The sequence below is a fragment of the Canis lupus genome, chromosome 7 (genome assembly GCF_011100685.1).
Source record: "Canis lupus familiaris isolate Mischka breed German Shepherd chromosome 7, alternate assembly UU_Cfam_GSD_1.0, whole genome shotgun sequence".
Classification (NCBI taxonomy): Eukaryota; Metazoa; Chordata; class Mammalia; order Carnivora; family Canidae; genus Canis; species Canis lupus.
The window spans coordinates 35,817,493-35,836,269 of NC_049228.1; the positions used below are offsets into that span (position 1 = coordinate 35,817,493).

At 40.8% G+C, this 18,777-nt stretch overlaps 1 long non-coding RNA gene across 1 annotated transcript; it reads left to right on the forward strand.

Moving 5' to 3' along the window:
• Positions 1-3,285: 3,285 nt before the first annotated feature.
• On the forward strand, positions 3,286-7,748 carry LOC119872544. The gene is made up of 2 exons (XR_005362241.1): positions 3,286-3,334; positions 6,639-7,748. It is a non-coding gene; the product is annotated as an uncharacterized LOC119872544 (long non-coding RNA).
• The last annotated feature ends 11,029 nt before the right edge of the window (positions 7,749-18,777 follow it).

Consider the following 18,777-nt stretch of genomic DNA (forward strand, 5'->3'; position numbering starts at 1 on the left):
ATATTTTCTCTAGTTTTGTCCTGGTAGGTTAAGCTTGCTTCTCATACTTGATTCAGTGTTCATGTGAGTTCTCCTGCTAACCCCATACCCACCCTTTACTTTTACTGCATCAGCTCCTTTATCTGGCCAATTTCCTGTATTTCTTACAGTTTCTCAATTGGCAACCACATTGCTTGATTTCCATGTCTCATTACTCTCCTGATTGATTTATTCATTGGATAAATATTTATTGAACCCCTACCATGTGCCAGAAACTGTGCCTGGCAAAGTAAAGTAAACAGCTATCCAAATAATAATAGAATGTGGTAAGTATCCTGAAGGATACCAACAGAATACAAGCGCATAGTAAGAAGGAGAATCAATCTTCTCTCCTTTTTTTTTTAATATTTTGTTTATTTATTCATGAGAGACACAGATAGAGATACATAGGCAGAGGGAGAAGAGGGCTCCCTCTTGGGAGCCCGATGCAAGACTCAATCCCAGGTTCCTGGGATCCCTCCCTGAGCTGAAGGTAGACGCTCAACCACTGAGCTACCCAGGCATCCCAAATCTTCTCTCCTTTGATAGGTTCTTAGGAAAATCCTTTTTGAGAAGGTGAACCTAAAGGATAAGTAGGAACTAACCGACTGATAAGTACATGAAAAGACACTTGACACCCTTTATCATAAAGGCAATGCAATTCAAAGCCATAGCGAGGTACCACTTCACAGCCGCTAGGATGGCTCTAATGAAAATAAACATGGGAAGGGGGGGACGGCAGGGGTTGGCAAGGATTTGGAGAAATCAGAAACCTCATATGCTGCTTGTGGGAATGCAGAATGGAGCAGCTGCTGTGGAAGATGGTCTGGCATTCCCTCAAACGGTTGAACCTAGAGTAGCCACATGACCCAGTAATTCAACTCTTAGGTATGTACTAAAGAGAACTGAAGACATATATTCACACAGAACCAGGACATGAATTTCCATAACAGCATTATTCATAATAGCCAGAGAGTAGGAGCAACCCCAGTGTCCATCAACAGACAAATGGATAAACAAAATGCAATAAATCCATACAGTGGAATATTATTCAGCCATAAAAAGAGAGGAAGCCCTTTGCTCTCCTACAACCCAGTCCCCAAATGGCAGATCACATCATGAAGACTCTTCTAGTGCTTTCTCATCTCACTTGGAATGAAATCCGAATTTCTCATCCAAGCTTACCAAGCACTGGATGATCTGGCTCCTTCCTGCCCCTCAGACCTCTGCCTCTACCAGGTGCTCCCTTGCACACTAGATGCTAAGACACACTTGTCTTTTTCTCTGTACTTAGAACATCCCAAGTTAATTTGTACCGCAGGGTTTCTTCTTCTTGAAATACTTTCTCTTCTGGTCTTGGCTTGACTGGCTCCATTGAACCCTTTGGCACTCACCCTTAATGTCATCTTGTCAGAGTTCTCCATCACTTGGAAACAAGCCGTATAGTCCCTTTCTCCCGGGACAAGCTACAGAGCCTCAGTGCCATCTGACGTCGTTCCTTGTCTGTCTTTCTCCACTAAGATCTAAGCTCAATGAAATGTAGGGACCTCATCAGTGAGAACAGCGTCTAGATGAATGAATGCTGAATGAATGAATAAAAGCCCGATTTTCATGGGAAAAAAAAGAAGGAAGCACTGACACAAGCTACCATATGGATGAACCTTGCAAATGTTATGCAAAGTGTAAAAAGCCAGATATAAAAGGTCATATATTGTGATTCCATGTATATGAACTATTCAGAAGAGGCAAATCTGTAGAGACATAGTGTAGATCAGTGGTTGTCATGGGCTGGAGCAGGGGGATGGGGAATCATGGCTTTTTAATGGATATGAGGGTTTTTAAAAATATTTATTTGACAGAGAGCGAGCGAGCGAGAGAGCACAAGCAAGGGAGTGGTAGACAGAGAGGGAGAAGCAGGCTCTCCATCAAGCAGGGAGCTTGACATGGGGCTTGATCCCAGGACCCCAGGATCATGACCTGTGCTGAACACAGACGCTTAACCAGCTGAGCCACCCAGGTGCCCCGGATATGAGTTTTTTGCGGGGAGAATGATGAAATTGTTCTGAAATTATATCATGGTATTAATTGTACAACATTGTAAATGTGCTTTGAAAAACACTGAATTATACACTTCAAGATGATTCAAATGGTGAGTTTTATGTGAGGTGAATTATTTCATTTTTTTTTAAAGATTTTATTTATTTATTCATGAGAGACACAGAGAGAGAAAGAGAGAGGCAGAGACCCAGGCAGAGGGAGAAACAGGCTCCTCACAGGGAGCCCGACTCAATCCCAGGACTCCAGGATCATGCCCTGGGCCAAAGGCAGAGGCTCAACTGTTGAGCCACCCAGGTGTCCTGAATTATTTCCTTTTGAGGTGAAATTCACCTCACGTAAAATTCGCCCTCTTTAAGTATACAATTCAGTGGCATTAATACATTCACAAGGAAAGTGAAGGAAGACAACACTTGTATGTCATGTGTGGGAAGGATGTCCATCTTCCCATTGCCATTTTACAATGCACTTCTTATTTTATTTTATTTAAATGTTTTTTATTTAGTTAATTAATTTTATTTTATTTAAGGATTTATTTATTTGATAAAGAGAGAGTGCATAAGTGGGGAGAAGGGTAGGGGGAGAGAGAGAGAGAGAGAGAGAGAGAGAATCCTCAAGCAGACTCCTCGCTGAATGCAGAGCCCGACATGGGACTTCATCTCACAACCCTGAGATCATGACCTGAGTGGAAATCAAGAGTCAGACACATAACTGACTGAGTCACCCAGGTGCCACATGATGCACTTTTTAGAAGAAACTTCCAAGGAAAGATATTATGAAAAATACTTCCAAGATCTTCATTTTTCTTACACATGGTAAGAGTTGTGAAGTTGTAATACCAGTCCATTAGGAATTACTTTATCCTTCTATGAATTAAATGAAATTTTTGAATCCAAAAGTGCAAGGATCCATCAGAAACAATTAATCAGGAGCATTACAGTAAATCCAGGACAAGAGTTTTGTTACCACAGCTGAGCTGAGTGAGCATGGGTAAGCAGATGAGAGAGACAAATGGAAGGAACGAGAGTCAACCAAACACCAAAATTTGTAGAGGCTGATACTACCTTGTCCTTTCTACTACCCACCTTTCTCAATAAGATCGTTTCCAATGCTACACTTTCCATTATGGTGACCAAATTAGGTCAGCTTCTTCACACTCAGAGACCACTCCTCTTGGATATTCTGATGATTGACCCCTTGCCCATTTCAGGAAGAACACCATGAAGAATCAGGTTGTCCATTCACCCTTCCATCTGTCCAGGTAGGAAAGTATTGAGCAAAAACCATATACAAGGTACATATCACTTAAGAAATGGGAAATGGGGGATCCCTGGGTGGCGCAGCGGTTTGGCGCCTGCCTTTGGCCCAGGGTGTGATCCTGGAGACCCGGGATCGAATCCCACATCGGGTTTCTGGTGCATGGAGCCTGCTTCTCCCTCTGCCTGTGTCTCTGCCTCTCTCTCTTTCTCTCTCTGTGACTATCATAAATAAATAAAAATTTAAAAAAAAAAGAAATGGGAAATGGAAAAAATGGCTAGGTTGGTCGCTAAGGTGAAGAGTCACAGTAGCTATCTGGAAATTCAACGCATAGCTAGGCAGAAAGACTTCAAAAAGCAAGCACTTGCACGAAGTTCGAACAGAGGCATCCATTGTGAGTTATTTGCGACGATTATTCTGTAGGGGAGAAAAAGAAGCCTGGCAAACTTTTTAGATTTGTCTTCAAATACTTGGCAGGTAATTTGGGGGAATTTTTGTACTCCTGGCGGGGAGTTGCAAAGGTCTTTGTCCCGCATAACAAACAGATATATTTTTCTTAATTTCCAGTTATGAGTTTTTACAATGCAAAATTAGCACAGTACTTGGAGTGAATAACAGGTCTGAAGAAGCTATGCAATCTGCAACTTCCTGCCTTTAAAGGTGCATTGTCCTTGGTATTAACTGCTCCAGTTATAACCTGTGTAGAGAAAAATATATGCCAGCTCTGTCTTTTGGCAATTATTTGGTATGGCTGTTCTCATTTGTTTGCTTTTTACTCCAAGCAAGTCATTTATACCTCTCTCTTTCTTTCTTTCTTTTTTTTCTTTTTAAGATTTTATTTATTCATTCATGAGAGGCAGAGACACAGACAGAGGGAGAAGCAGGCTCCATGCAGAGAGCCCGATGTGGGACTCAATCCCGGGTCTCCAGGATCGCGCCCTGGGCCAAAGGCAGGCGCTAAACCGCTGAACCATCCAGGAATCCCCTACCTCTCTGTTTCTTGATCTCTATCTATAATATGGGCAATTCCTGGTACACAGTGGCTGCTTAAATAATAATAATATTATTATTATTAAAATATATACAAGCTGGGATCCCTATTTTAAATTGGACATTTTCCCATTATGTTGTGTAACTGGCTTACAGGAAAGCTATTTTTTATTTTTATTTTTTTAAAGATTTATTTATTTATTTATTTATTCATGAGAGACACAGACTGAGAGAGAGAGAGAGAGAGAGAGAGAGAGAGGCAGAGACACAGGCAGAGGGAGAAGTAGGCTCCATGCAGGGAGCCCGACACAAGACTCGATCCCGGGTCCACAGGACCACGCCCTGGGCAGAAGGCAGCGCTAAACGACTGAACCACCCAGGGATCCCCATCCCAATTTAATGATACACATTATTGGACTTATTAATTAGTGGTGATAATTTGCATAATCATTAGGACCTGAATACATGAAGCCCCTTTTAAATTAATATGGTAAAAATCACATTAAACTCAGGGAAATAGGTATGACATATAAGTGCCACCTGTAAGGCATGTCATTAGATGCTTCCGAGCAGAGTTTCTCAAGAGGGGTCTCCAATTCACTTGAGGTACTTGTTAGAAGCACAGACTGATGAACTGTACTCCAGAACCACTGAAGTTGACATAGGTATGGAAGTTGGCAAGCTGCGTTTTCAGTGAGCTTCCCCAAGTGATGTTCACACACATACCTGACAGTGAAAAACCCTGCCATAAAGAATAAAAGAGCAAGCAAAACATACAGAACTTGAAAAAAAGGGAAGATGAGGGTATTGAAACTTATCCTCACAGAGTGGCATGAGCTCACCTGTCACGCTGTGGTGAGCCAACCAGTCGTGACCATCACGAAACCGCCTGGCGACGACTCCACCACCACCATCTGGGCTGAATTCTGACTGTTTCTAGAAATTTCCTTTACACTGCTGATTTTTCCAACAGCGCCACAGAGGCTCCAGTATGGGAAGGTAGAGGAGGAGAGCTGCTGGAACTCTCTTTTTCAACTTCAAACCTGGTAGCTCCACTTTTATCTGTTACCCGTTGTAGGGTTCCAGGCAATATTCTAAGAATAACAGTTTGAAAATGACTGTTCTACACCCTAGAGCAACGTCTTGATTTGACTATAGAGTTTGATCGTTTTATGTTGGTCTGCATGATTACAACAAAAAGGCTTGATTTGAGCAAGTTGAACAAAGTCCCTTTTATGTTTTTCTTCCTTTATGTAGTTGTCTCAAAAAATTCAATCTCTATCAGGGACCATGATTTTTCATCTAATGCCTAAAATGCTTCCATGAATCTGAGGACACTCTGTAGCTGTTTATTATTGTTATTATTCAGTAATTCTCTAAAATTTGTATTTTAAAAGTTTGGCAAAGGGAAAAAAAAACCCACCGAGATAAATAAAGGATAATTAATGTGGGCTCAGGGCTCAGGGCTCAGGACCAGGACGGGAGCTAGAGTTTCTGGCTAGGGCACTCTGATCACCTTCTGTTTCTTTACGTGAATGTCCTCAGTCCCCTCTGGGTCTCAATTCCTTCTACATTGAAGATGCTGGAGCATGAGATTTACAAGATTCCTTCCAGCTCTAAAAGTTGATGACTTATTTGCATGTCAAGAACTCAGCACAGCCTGAGTACTTCAGTACTACAGGCTCTCTGTCATAAACAAGAAAGATTTTCTTCATCAGGCGGAGAATAATGTCCTGCACTGGAATATATTAAGACTCGTTTATTACAAAATTAATTAATCCAGGGGCGCCTGGGTGGCTCAGTGGTTGAGCATCTGACTTTGGCTCAGGTAGTGATCCCTTGGGTCCTGGGATCCAGTTCTGCATCAGGCTCCCTGCCGGGAGCCTGCTTCTCCCTCTGTCTATGTCTCTGCCTCTCTCTGTGTCTCTCATGAATAGAAAAGTAAAATATTTTTAAAAATTTAATTCAGCAAAATAAGTATTTACTTAGGTGTAATTAAAAGCCAATTATTTTAAGGGACTCTAAGAGAAGCATTATTCCTGTGTTCCAAGATAACCAGTTCCTCGTGGACAGGGGGCCACATTACATCAAGCACAGGATCTCCTTTCTCCATGTTAGGTTTGGGTTCTCTTTCTATTTATTTTTCAGAACAAGTTTTATTTTTGGGGGGCGGGTAGGACCTTCCTCTCCTCCCACAGTCTTTGCAGAGCTGAAGTTTAAAAGGCATTCTTTTTAGTTGCATGCTATCATTTCTCAGCATTGCCCACTGCTTATAACAAAACTGAATTAATTTGAGTCATGAACCTTTGTCCGTTTAGCAAACACTCTCAGAGCACATCCTGCAGTCCTAGCGGTGCACTAGGACATCGGAAGCAAAGAAGAAGAGGGGATGGCCATGACCTAGAGCAGCTGCCAGGCTTGCTGATGTACTGGAGGAAGGGAAACCATTCCCAGCGTACTGATGTCATGTCAAGGATGATCCGTGACCAACGATAGTTTTTTTTACGTTTTTAAACAAAACTCCTTAGCAACAGTTGCTTGTGAAATACACATTTGACATTTTAACAATATGGTATTGGTTGGATGCAGAGCCCAGGAATATCTCCCCATAGTTGTCAAAACAAATTCAACGACAAGATAATGAGTGGGTTCAAGTAATTAATAATATTTTGGTGGAAGTGCCACTAACCAAGTGGTAGAAGACGAGCTGGAAATGACAGCTGCTATACATAATGATCATATTTTCCCTCCCCTCCCACAAATCCTATTAGACTATTTTATAAAAGAGAGATAAGGGGAAAGCATCTTAGCAGAAAAAAAAATGCAGATATAACATATGGAAGAATTTGTCTTACCTTCATCCTTTAATTCCAATTTATCCTTTGCCTGGAGATGGTAGCACAGACACTATTCCTGTGAGGCTGGGTCCCCCGGGGTTGGGGAAAATAACTTACCTTGAACAACTCTTCCCAGCTGACTTTCACTTTGCCTTTGGATGTGCCATGCACTGTGTAAGGCCCTACTTATTATATAGATGATTCTCTCTGCTTTGCTATTTTTTCCCTTGTGTTAAAGGGACACCTGATAGTGTCCCACAGGGCTATGTTTATATTCACCTCATGGCTCCCCACTTATGTGAATGAAAGTTAGACACTGCTGTAAGGTTTTTTGGTTCTTGCTTTGTTGGAAAAGCTTTCAGTGACAGTATCTGTGATCACTGGTGTATTAAATGTCAGGCCTCGAATAATTACTCTGCCCTGAGCTGATAGTAAACCAAGAGACTAATCCTTTATTTTTCATCCCAAGCAAGAAAACTGCTGTTAGGATTCAACACATACAAGTCAAACATGCTCAGACTCAGCCCCAATGTGTCTCCCACCTTACTGAAAAAAAAAAGAAGGAAGGAAGAAAAAAAAAAAAGAAAAAAATGAGTTCACAGAACCTAGGCTAAATATTACCATTAAGAGGAAATTACATTCACCATCTTTCCATGAAAATGGCGAAGAGAACCCAAATAAAAGCCAGGATATATCTTGGAACTTACTGATTTGTCGGGTTGTGGCAGACTTTAGAGCAGGAAAATATGTGACTTCTACTCTTTGGGATCAATTAAAACTTTTCCACAATTATTTGTGAACTATTATTTGTTTTGTTTTGTGAACTATTATTTGGCTCTTGATCGTGTGCATATGAAAACGAAAGTAAATTAAAGAATCAGTGGACTTTGAAATCGTCCTGTACCTTAAAATTTTTACAGTTTCTCTAGAGTAAGAACCTAGGGACCATTTTTGTATCGTAATTTCATTCCTTGTAATTCATGTTTTTTCATGTGATCTTTACAATAAATAAAAAAGTTAAGTATCAGTGTTCTTAAGTGGAAAGTGAAGTACTTAAACACCTCCAATTAAATGTGCAAAATGTTAGGAACTGCCGGCCAGCTGGTAACTTTTGAGAATTGTGGTTTTCAAAACATAGGTAATTTATCTGTTAATATAACATCCGAGTCTGCATGCCCTTGCTCAGGAATACAGATTTCGATACTGGAGAATGGGAGGAAGCCTACGGCTCTCGGGTTTTTGGATCCAGGCTTATAAATATGAACAGGATTAAAGAAATAACGAGGCAAGCAGCGAGCGCACGGCCCTGCGCGCCCTGGGGAGCACCCAGCAGCGCCCCGCCGATGGCACCGGCCCCCTGACAGCTCCCGCCGCAGCGCACCTGCGCCCGCGTCTGACCCCGCACACACCCCGGTCCACACCTGCGCCAACCCGCGCCCGCCCGAGCTCACACCTGCGCCCACCAGCGCCCCACCCACGCACACCCGCGCCAACCCGCGTCCACACCGGCCCACCCCGCACACACCCACCTTCAACCCTGCAAACCCACGCTCGCCGGGCGCCTGCGCGGGTCCCTGTCCCGGAGGCGGGTCGGAGGTCCCGCGCGCTCCACTTCTCTTCCTCGGGCAGGGGCTCCTGACCCGCGATCCTGCTGGCACGGGCCAGCTTGCCGAGCTGACTGCATTTTCCTGAACACAGTAACAATATATTTTAAAGGCATGGCCTGTGTGACTAGAAGTTCATTTTCTAGATTAGAGCAAAAAAAAAAATATATATATATATATATAATATATTTTAAACATATATTAAAACTAATTATATTATATATTATATATTTTTATAGATTTTATAGATTAGAGCAAAATATATATATTTAAAATATATTTAAAATATTTTAAATATATATTAAAATTAATTATATATTATATATTATATTAATATATGTATTAAATATATATATTTTTTATATACTCCATGCACATCCAGAAGGCTGAAGCCCTGTCTGCTCTGCAATTTTCACTTGTCATGCGCAGAGCCGTTCTAACCTCAGGGAGGTAATGATTTTATCATCATGAGGGTCTGCGTTGGCCACTGTTTTACTGCACCCACCATTAGGAGGTTTCACATATGCCTAAGATTTTGCTTGGCCTTTCATGTAGCATGTACTCATTTTGGAAGAAAAGAATAAATATTAAAGTACAAACCACCTTTTAAACTGATGGTTTAAAGGCATATAAAGGCTTGATCACATTCAGTTTTTATTTTTTTTGGCATAAATACTTCATAAGCTACACATTTCCTACTGTGTCACATCAAGGACACAGAATACCTGGTGGCTTCTCTTTTTGTGATGACAATATCTGTTGACAGATAGTATCAACCTGATAGGTTCATTAGGAAGCTCCCTCCAGCTCTTCACCTATGGTTCTAGCAGTGATAATCATTTTTAAAAAATACTTTATTCACTAGTGGTTGCAAGATGGCAATATTTAATTGTATCATCTCTCCATTTATTAGCAGGAGTTCTTCTCATGGATTATTTGATGACCTTGAGATGCAATTCATACAGGAAAGGTAGAATAAATGCTTGATTCTTTATTTTTATTTACTCATTTTCAGAAGAGATGATTGCTTCCTTAACATCCTTCAAAGGTGAGCAATGGATCTATTTTTAGAGCATGACTAGGAACCTGTGGATATTGTCATACTTGATGTATCTCAATATGCTGCAGTTCTTTATACTTATTTGTTTGACTCTCAAAATATCCCACCGTTGGCCAGTGCTCCTGTGTCCTTCTGACACAACCCCAGAAGAAGTCTTTGACAGCTTCCTTGCTTCTGGTACAATAAGATGTTCCAGGGGTTAAAGGAGTGCATTAAATGACATCATGGGGAAGCATCAGCAAAATTTAGAGTGTAAGACCCTCTGCAGGGCAAATTATTCTGTTCCTTCAATAAGCAGTTTATTTGAGGGGCCCCGGGGAGGCTCAGTCCATTAAGCTTCTGCCTTCAGCTCAAGTCATGATCCCAGGGTCCTGGGATCGAGCCCTGCTTTGGGGTCCCTGCTCAGTGGGGAGTCTGCTTCTTCTTCACCCTCTACCTCTCCCCCAGCTTGTGCACACACACTCTCTCTCAAATTAATTAATTAATTAAATATTTTTGAAAAATCAGTTTATTCGAGGGGAAAAGAAGGAGGTGGAAAACCTATAGATTCAAAGAAACTGGAAAAACATCAGATAAATTCAATGTCTGGACCTTGTTTAGATCATGACTTTTAAAAAAGCTGTAAAAAATAATGTGTGAGAAAATCAAAGAAATTTTTATGCTGTTTGGCCTTTGCATCCAAAGGAATCATCACTAACAATTTTAGATGTGCTAATATGACCAGAAATGGTTATGTTAGAACTCTGTATTTTAGAGATACAGTAGTAAAGTTTTTCTGGATGAAATTCCATGACACCTGAAATTTGCTTCCAAATGATCTCGTTGAGGATGGCTAGAGAAAGTAAGTGTGATACAGATGGGGTGAGACTGGCTTCATGTTGGTAAGTATTGAGGTTAGGTGATGGGTACCTAGGGGTTCCCTGTGTTTCATATAGGTTTGAAAATTGCATCAGAAATGCTTGGCAATTTATTTTAAAATAGAAATCGGGGGATCCCTGGGTGGCTCAGCGATTTGGCGCCTGCCTTTGGCCCAGGGCACAATCCTGGGGTCCCGGGATCGAGTCCTGCGTCAGGCTCCTGGCGTGGAGCCTGCTTCTCCCTCCTCCTGTGTCTCAGCCTCTCTCTCTCTCTCTCTCTCTCTCTGTGTGTCTATCATAAATAAATAAATAAATAAATAAATAAATAATCTTTAAAAAAAAAAGAAATCGCCCTAGAAGGAAGAAGCTGGGGAGGAACTGATTATGATAGAACTATACCAACTTGGTAAATAAAGTCTCATCTAATTTAGAAATGTGCTCGCCACCTGCCAACCATAGTAGCAGAGTAAGAGAGGAGGCCTGGTTGACTAAGCAAGAAGAAGGACACTACCTTATTAGTAGCATTGTATTATTTGTATTGGATTATGACTGAGGTACCCCATGGGCCTGTGCTAGGTACTTCACATGCATTTGTGAATGTGATCCTCACGATATCCTTATGAGAACGCTGACTTCAGGGGAGATGACTCTGGCCCCTTTCAGGCTGTTACCTCAGGGCCCTTCTGACAGCTGTCTGTGCAGGGTCCTTCCTCTTTGGTTTGGTAAACATCTACTGAGCTTGTGCAAGAAGCAGTCTTTCTCAGAGGTGCTGGGGTATGGTGAGGAACAAGACATGTTTTTTCACCTTCCAGTAGTTTAGTCCTCTGGTGCCTGACTCCTTGGAGTGGGTAGCAACTTAGGAGATAATGGGGCTCAAACACAGAAGCTCATGGTACCTTGTTGGCACTTTCTTGTTTGATGATGAATTGGAAAGAGCATAGAAGTAGCAGTCCCAAGAGGGGTTCTTCCAAACCTTAGAGTTTCTGAGGTGAGCCTCTGAAGGAAGTTGTCTGTGGATCCAATGGCTTTAAATGATAACCCTTCATGGAGTGGGGGTCAGTTGGTTCCCATCCTCCAGGACACCATGCTCGTTCCTGTGCTAGAATGTTCTCTCTCTTCTGCTGGGTCCTGGTCACCCTTCACCTCATCGCTGTCTAGGCTTTCAGTGAACTCCCCTTTTTTGAAATCTCTTATTGGTCGCACTCATCAATTGAGGACTTAATTCTATACAAACCTCAACTGCTACTTAACATTTGACTGTGTATATGGAGACTTTTCATTTAAATTGTAAATATTTGGAAGACAGAGACTCGGTCCTATACTTCATTGGCATTCCCCCAGCAAGCCCCAAAACATGGCGCGGGTGCTCACTAAATATTATTTAAATGAATAAATTCTGTTTACATCAGTACAGTATATGTTAGATGGCAGTGTGTAGAATGATTAAGAGCACAAGCTCTCTCTATTCCTAGCTGTGTGCCTCAAAGCAAATTTACATTCTTTATGTCTTAGGTTTTTTTTTTTTTTTTTTCCTGTAAAATAGAGATGACAGTATCTTCTTCGTGCATGTAAATGCTTAGCACAGGTCTTGGCACATAACCAATATTCAATATACTTCAGACCTAATAAGTTTATTATAAGTAAGGTTTTATTACCTAATTAGAGCAATTTTTCCTACATGTGAAGTCAAATTAAATCAGAAGGTTGCTTAGTATGCATGGTTTAGTTGTCTGGGGAGGTTGTGGGGGGGGTGTAGTGGAACAAGCATGGGCACTAAATCTGGAGAATTTGTGTCTCACCTTTGACAATGACTGTGAGAATTTAATATTTATATGGCTCAGTCTGTTCATTTGAAAATTGGAAATAATGGAAGAAATCCTATCAGGCTGTTGTGTGGTTCAGAAAACAAACATAAAGCACCTAGCCCAGAGCTTAACACAAAATGGATCTTAGATAAACCATTCTGTTAATATCATCAAGCCTGTAATGTCCACCCTCTACAGAGATTATGTCTGCTTAGTAGATGAGATGTTTGCGGTTGTTAATTGATTCCTCTTTTCTAGAAAGTTCCAATCCTCTAGGCTAATTGTAATACCTCTGTTCCCCTGAACTCTTGGTATTTAACTATATCACTTACTGTTATAGACCCCCAGGACATTTGATATGTGTAGGCACTTAATGAATTTACATTGAATGACTCAGTAATTTTCTTTTTTTTTTTTAAAGATTTTATTTATTTATTCATAGAGACGCAGAGAGAGAGAGAGAGAGGCAGAGACACAGGCAGAGGGAGAAGCAGGCTCCACGCAGAGAGCCCGATGCGGGACTCGATCCAGGGTCTCCAGATCACGCCCTGGGCTGCAGGCGGCGCTAAACCGCTGCGCCACCGGGGCTGCCCTAATTTTCTTTTTATAGATGCGCAGAGACAATCCCCCCACCTCACCCCACCCCCCACCCCACCCCATCCCATACCCTCAGCGTCTCAGACCTTCAGTCTACTGATGACTAAACTCATCCATTTTGTTTTTGTGCTTCTTAATGTTGTTCTCAGGGGATAACCTTCATACCTGTGTTCCTTTGTTTCAACCACTGATAAGACTTTAGAACAGATCCGAGAGAGAGCATACCAGGCTGAGTGAATGATGTATTTGAAGGGGTTGAGGAAGACCAAGTAAATAGTACCTGACTAGAACCAAGAGCACAAGATGGAAAAACGTTTAAAGAGAGGTAAGATAGGAACGGTGGAGACAGATTATGGAGAGACTTCCTGGTTAGGCTGAAGAATGTGACTTGACATATTAGACAATTGGAAAAGCCAGGGAATTGTTTACATAAGTTATCATGATTTTTAAATTAATTTTTCTACATTAAAGAGTCAAAAGTACTATTAGACTTACCATGAAAACAACAATCTCCTGCCCCATTTCTCCCAATCCCCTGTTCCCTCTCCCCAGGGGTAACCATGTTTGAGTCCTATACCTGTTTCTTTTGGTTATTTGAATGTATTTGTTTTCCTGTCGGAGGGATGATTCCCAACTCTTGCTCCATCACCTTTCCTCCATCTTCCTAATACATTCATGTCAAAATTTATGCTAAATTATGTTTACCATTTACACACTCTGACTGTATATATATGATTGTATAATTGTTTATAGCTAATTAAATTTTCCTTCCTGTACAGTTTTTTGTTTTTCCTAGTATTCATTATTGCCTCACTGTTTCATTTACTTGGTTTTCTGTGTACTTATGACTAACTGAACCCCAAATGCTCCAATAAAGATATAAACTGATCAAATACATTAAATAATCTATTGGGCTTTTTTCAACCTGCCGTATGGGACTAAGATCACAAAAGTTCATATTTTGTCATTTTTCTCATAGTATTCTATCAAGGATATCTTCTTCCAACACTGAAGAAAAAATAAACAAAAAGATGAAGTGATTTAATGAACCAGTCACTAAGGGATATTGATTAGGGCAAAAACTTTGCCCATGAATTAAGTTGGTAAACAAGCTCAGATGGTGAGTGCAGGAATGTATATAGAAAGATATCAGGATGTTGTTGGCTGCTGAGGCAGCTCTTCAAATAGGGCTAACATTAAATTATGCTCCTCAAATACAGTGGATTCATTTCTACAGTATACTTGTTCTTATTCATCTCCTGTGTCTCAGCATATAGGCCAATATTTGGTTCCTAATAGGCAATGGATAAACAGCCCTTGGCAATGCCCTGGTACAAAGTAACTAGTAAATATCACTTCCATATTTGTGTAACATGCATCATCTACTCAGAAAACTTTGTTTTCTAGTGACTTTTGTTCTGGAAAGACTTCGTATGCAATTGCTAATTTTTCCAAATATTTTCACATTCATTATTTTCACTTGATCCTCAGAGTGTCCAGAGAATTAGAGTCATTTTTAAGCCTGCTATAAGTGCTTACTAAGCTTTACGTTACCTAATTTCTCATTTTTCTCAAAGAAATTGGTGATCACATCTCATGGGATAGTCGTAAGAATTATATAAGATAATCTATGTAAAGCATCACATACATATATTGACTATTGCTATTGAGGTAAAGTACTATAACCTTTTTGATGATGAGACAAACCAGAACAAAGGAATTGAACAACTTGCACTGTTTGCATAGTTTGTTGGTAGTGAGAGCCCTCGGCCTAAAACTCAGCACTGACTGAGTCACAGTGCAATTGTCAGGGAAGAGCTGATTTAGCCTCTTGGTCACTATGACATCCCACTGCCTGAAATAGTATCTGGACCTTCCATTTAGCTTGCACCTTGCTTCTCTATTGGGACTTTGGTCTGCTACATTTTCTTTAAAATATTTTATTTATTTATTTGACAGAGAGGGAGGCAGGTGCTTAACCAACTGAGCCACCCAGGCACCTTTGGTCTGCTACATTTTTTTTCATTTTTAAAAAAGTAAGCTCTACACCTAAGGTGGGGCTGGAACTCACAACCCCGAAATCGAGTTGGATGCACCCCTTGTTGAGTCAGCCAGGCACCCCTTTGTTCTGATACATTTTGAAAGGATATGCTTAGGCTTCTTCATTCAATTTATACTTTGTCTACTGGAATATCACTGGACGCGTCCCTTCCAAATAGTGCAAAGGATGACTTCTAACTTTATGCATCCACACATAAGATCTGCATAGTGCAGGTTTGTATAGAACTTTTATTTCTTAAGGCTTACCATTAGTGCATGTATGTAGCACTAAATAATACACCTGATCTTAGTGTATGTGTCTTTTTGACTGTTGCCTTTTATGCAGACAGAATGCAGCACATAGCAGCTCTAGATGACAACCACAAAGATGTCTCCAAATGTACAAGGTATTTATTCCAGTGGAACCTGCTTGAGCAAGGCTCCCTAAAACAGACCAAGTGGCAGCATGACAAGACACACCTTCACTCCCCAGGAGTGAGGAATAGATTCCATTAGATATTTCTAACTTGAGTACAGTCATATTCGCAGCGATGCACCTTCAGTGTATCCACACTGGTTACACATTGCCATACTTTCATGACAAGAAAGAGTGAGCCCTCTCAACTGGTAGGGCAATTTGGCACACCTATTAAAATTTTAAGTGCATATTCCCTTTGAACCTCCAAATTTTAGGAGCTTATTGTATAGGACTGTTTGCATAAATACATTATAATGTGTGGAAAAAGGATGACCTTTCTATTGTTTATTGTTATTTTGAAAATTTGAAACAGCTTCTACATCCATTGGTATGGTTAAATAAAATCATGTTCATCATCAACAGAGTAGATTCCAGAAGAAATCTTTCTGCACTACTTGAAATTCTCTTTATATTCAAAGATTAATTGATTGATGAAAGGTAAGCAAAGAAAAAAAGAAAAGGAAAGAAAAAGAAAAAAGAGGAAGAGGAGAGAAAGAAAAGGAAAAAATCGATGTTATTGCTTCTGAAGGGATGACAAAAGTCACAGTGTTTGTAGGGATGAAAATGCAGATAGAATTTTTATAGAATCTGGGATTCCTATAATGCTGTATTCTTGAAATATTTCAAAGCCCAGTCTGAGCATCTATTTTTAAACCTTAAAAGGCAGGTCATTCAAACTTTCCAGAATAAAGGAAAGAAAGAAAGAAAGAAAAAAAAAAAAAGATAGGCATGCCCCAGAAGACTGTAGGGATGAGCACTTCCCTTATGATATTTAATCTAAAAGTAGACATCTTCAGGCAACTAGGAATACTGGTAGTCTTTTCTTGCTGGCAAAAAGGAATCTGCCTTTGAAAACTTATATAAGATATAATGTATTTACAATACTTATGGGTTAAGTAAAGTTCCTATTTCCCATGGAACATCGTGGCATTATAGAAGACAATCTATGACATCATTCATTTTTCTATGCCTCGAAGCAGGAAGACCAATTTGCCAAGATACAACTGGTTGAACTGTTGGGTCAATGGAGTTTTATTATTCTACAAAGTCTGTCACATATTTTTCATTCCTGGTGTACCCCTTACAGGGTCTAATATGATCTTGTGTGAGGATTTCAATTTACCTTAAGTAACTGAGTATTGAGAAGCTATCTTGTGCCAAACACTGTGTTAGATGCTGGGAAGCCAGAGGAAGAAAGATATATGTCCCATCCTAATGTTACTCATATCTAGCAGGGAAAGCAGCCCTGTTAACCACTGACTATAATGCAATGCAACATGTGCTTCCTGTAGGGACATGCAGCCTGCTACCTAAACCCAGTTAAGGGAACCGTTACCTTCTTCCACCAACTCTAAGATGCACATTGACATCTTTGCAATCAAGATGCTTCTTACAGGGATCCCCGGGTGGTGCAGCGGTTTGGCGCCTGCCTTTGGCCCAGGGCGCGATCCTAGAGACCCGGGATCGAATCCCACGTCAGGCTCCCTGCATGGAGCCTGCTTCTCCCTCTGCCTGTGTCTCTGCCTCTCTCTCTGTGTGTGACTATCATGAATAAATAAATAAAATCTTTAAAAAAAAAAAGATGCTTCTTACAATCCATAGTGTCTCACAATTATCATTGGCAGGTGCGTCTGTTTTTCCTTAATGACACACAGAACAGCAGGGCATCTTACAATCGATAGCATTCTCAAAACTTTGGTTGTATCCTAGGGTGGCACCTGAAGTGAGAGAGATTCTTGAGCTGGCTCTCATTCTCTGAAGAATGAGCCGAAAAGCAATGCATGAGGGGAAAATCCCCTGATTATAAGCTTTTGAGTTGGAAGACCTAAGTCCTAATTTCTGAGACCTTGAGCCATTTCTTGTTTCACAGCGTGAGTGTTATGAGGACAATAAATAACAGCTGACCCTCACTGACTGTGTGGTGTGTGTCTGGCAACATTCTAAGGGTTTTAAATAAATTAACTTACTTAGTCCACAAAACAAGCCTGAGAGATAAGATACTATTACTATCTCATGTTTAAAAATGAGGAATCAAAAAAAAAAAAAAAGATATGGGACACTTGGGTGGCTCAGTGCTTTAGTATCTGCCTTTGGCTCAGGTTCTGATCCTGGGGTCCTGGGATCGAGTCCCACATTGTGCTCCCTACTCAGCGGGGAGCCTGCTTCTCCCTCTGCCTATGTCCCTACCTCTCTCTGTGTGTCTCTCATGAATAAACAAAATCTTAAAAAAAAAAAAAAAAAAAGAAAAGAAAAGAAAAAAAGAGGAATCAGGAGCGCTAAGTGGCTCGGTCAGTTGAGCATCTGCTCTTGGCTTCGGCTCAGGTCATGATCTCAGGTTCATGGGATCAAGTCCCACATCGGGCTCCATGCTCAGTGCAGTCTTTGTCTCTCTGTTCCTCCCCCAGCTCTTGTGCACTCTGTCTCTCTCAAATAAATAAATAAAATCTGGGAAAAAAATTAGGAAGCTGTAGAGGTTAAATAAATGGCTCAGGATTACACAGAAAATAAGTGGTAAATTAAAACCCAGGAGTCTGGCTGCAGCTCTCCATCACTGACATGAAGCTCTCAAGTGAGCATTTGCCAGAACATTGCACAAATGTTAGTCATTATTTAATGCAAGGAAGAGGGCTTTTCAGGTTAAGGGAACAATAGGAGCAAAAGCCACAAGATTTTAAAGCATTTAGGAATTCTTTTAGACTGAAAGTTTTGTGGGGAGGAAGGGTTGAGGCAGGCAGGTTGGGGGCTGGGGTATTGCTAGACAGGAAACTAGAAAGTTCTAGTGATGTCAGATTATAGTGTGCTTCATGGAGAACTTTGACTTTGGGACTTACGTTTTTTACAGATTTTATTTTTTTTAAATATTTTATTTATTTATTTGAGAGACAGTGAGAGACAAAGAGAAAGAGAGAGAGAACAAAAGCAGGAGCAGTAGGCAGAGGAAGAGGGAGAAGCAGACTCCCCACTGAGCAGGGAGCCCAAGGTGGGGTTGATCCCAGGACCCTGATATCATGACCTGAGCCAAAGGCAGATGCTTAACCAATTGAGCCACTGAGGCACTTCATCATTGTTAAATATTTTTGAGTTGGTGAATGACTCAATTGTATCTGTGATTTAGAAAGACACAGTCTGCAGTGGAGAAGACAGGCTCATGTGGAGCAGGATGAAGGGTGGCGCCATGT